The following is a 2,717-nucleotide window of genomic DNA, read 5'->3' on the forward strand; positions in this document are numbered from 1 at the left end:
CCATCACAAATTATTCTCCGACATAGCCTACCTTGTCTCGCCACGTGCGCAATAATAAAAGTAAATAGCTGCCTTGTGTCGCCGCACGCGCACAATAATATTTCCACCTTGTCTTGTCACATGCGCAAATCCACATATATAGCCCGCCTTGTCAAGCAGCATGTGTGTCACGACCTAAACTCCATTATAGGTCGTGATGGCGCCAAACACCGTTGTTAGGCAAGCCCACACTAATCAACTAGTGAGTTCTGATTCTGTTTTATTAAACAATCCCAACGTTTACTTAATTTAAATATAAAACAGTCGATAATTAACAAATTTATAAGGCAACTTAATCGGCAACGACTAAAGGGAATCATAATAAAAGGAATGCAACCCAAAAATAGTAGTCTACTAATGTGTGTGCTAGGATCTAATGTCACAAGTACGAGGGAAACTAGTAGAATGTACAAAAATATAACTATCCTACTGCCTGAAATAGAATAGACAGTAATAACAAAAAGAGAGACTCCGGCATGCTGCTGAACGGCTTAGAAGGGGGCAGCTCACCGTGAGATCTCGATCAGGTATCAGGAATGCGCGCCGGACGGGTAGCTAGATGCACCTGCATCAGATCCTGTACAATTAAGTACAGAAGCGTAGTATGAGTACATAAATAACATGTACCCAGCAAGTATCCAGTCTAACCTCGAAGAAGTAGTGACGAGGGGTCGACTTGACACCTACTAGGGTCAATAATAATACAGTTTAAGTGTTATGCTAAGCATGAATAACCTGAATACAAATGACACTTCAACAACAAGGAGAAATAAGATATTCTTTCATACACAACATATCAATTTCAGTCATATCATGTAATAACTTACATTTCAAAGCATTTAAGTAGTGTAAATCACGAAAAGTTCCACATAAATAACATGCGCACATTGTGCCGAGGTCGTACGGCCCGGTCCAATATAATATTAAACTGTGTACTGCCAGAGGGTTGAATGACGCGAACCATAGATGCATCTATTTACTACCGAGGCGCTCGGCCTGATCCACAAATAATAATTTATTATCAAGGAAGCACACGTTGCCCATTTATAGTCAAGTAATTCATACAAATTCTCAAGTAAGTGAGTATAGCCGTCTATATTTGTTTAGCAATTTCCAGCATGACTTACGTGATCTTAGTAGCAAGTAAGGACTCAAGTATTGCAGGCATATCAAGATACAGGTCCTAAACTACCCAAACAATTAGCATAATAGTAGCTACGTACGTGTTGATACCCAATTTTTCCCATGTATTTTTATATACTCAAAATAATCTCAAAATAGCATGTACATGCATATATAAGCATACCCAAGAATTTTGGTATTTTCCTTTATTTTTAAAGTTTTTAAAAGCAATTTATTGTCCATTTTAGTAGTACAAAACCAATAATTATCCCAAAAAATTATCCTTTTTGTGATTAACCTACTTTTATTCTCATATTTATACCACGATATAATTAAGATAATTTTTGCATATTTTTTACGCATTTGTTTGGTATTTTTAAAGCGAAGTTGCATATAGTAGCAATTATAGCCTATTTTTACGATTAGCAGCATTTTACAATTATAAAATCATTTCCAGTATTTTTAGATTAATATTTATACGTTATTAATTAGTCCAGTACCTTTAATTTGTTTTAAAATCTTTTTTTAACTATTTTATAAAAAATTAAAAGAGGGAAAATTGGCTATTTAACAAACAGCCCTTTATTATTTCAATCCTAGCCAATTTAACCACACCCCCTATCAGATTTAATTGGCCCAATACCCAATTAAAACACCCGGCCCAACCCCGATTTAATCTGAGCCGTTGATCAAATAAGATCAACGGCCCAGATTACCTTTCCTTAATTAAAATTCTAACTACCCCCTCCCCTGACCCCTCATTCTTCATCGTCTCTCATCTCTCTAATCTCTCTCTCTCTCTCTCTATCTCTAGTCTCTTCTAGAGACTTCTGTGTCTCCCCCTTCTCCGACGAATCCCTTCATCTTCTCTGGCGACCTTCTCCACCGGAGACCATGGATTCCTCACCTGCCTCGTATGGTTCTCTCATGCCGGTAAATGTCATCCCTAAGGCCCTCGAAGGGCGAGGACCCGTCTACTCACACCCATGGTGTTCCTGTTTGCTTCAGGCCTCCGAAGTTAGATTTCGAGTGAGGCCTGTGACCTTTGAGGCCCGAACCAGTAACGTTTGAGGTTCTTCTTATCTTCTCTGAGGTTTTCTTTGAAACCCTAATGTTTGGAACCTCTGATTCTTTTAGATTTACAGTAGATCTACGCATATTACGAGTTATTATGATGTTTCCTTTTAAAAAAAAACTTTCTATTTTTCTGAACGGACCTTCACTTTAACTAGGGTTCCGAAACCCTTTCTCAAAATGGTTTTCTTTATTGATTTTTAACACTATCTCATGATTTTCCTTCATATTTACCATTGTTGAAGTCTTTTCCTTGTGATTGGGTCAGTATATGTGCTTGATTATCACGAATGGCTTGAAATTCTAGTGATTCTACTCTGTTTTCCCATTAGGGTTTATGGCTCTTCGTCTCCTTTGCATGTATCATGTCTACTCTATTGATTCGTACTAGTATCTGTGTGAAACCCTAATTTTTAGACTTAGAACCCTGAAAGCTGCTCTTTTTTTCCTGTGTGCTTACATTTGCGTTTCATGTTTCTACT

This window comes from Nicotiana attenuata, unplaced genomic scaffold, assembly GCF_001879085.1.
Source record: "Nicotiana attenuata strain UT unplaced genomic scaffold, NIATTr2, whole genome shotgun sequence".
NCBI classification, from domain to species: Eukaryota; Viridiplantae; Streptophyta; class Magnoliopsida; order Solanales; family Solanaceae; genus Nicotiana; species Nicotiana attenuata.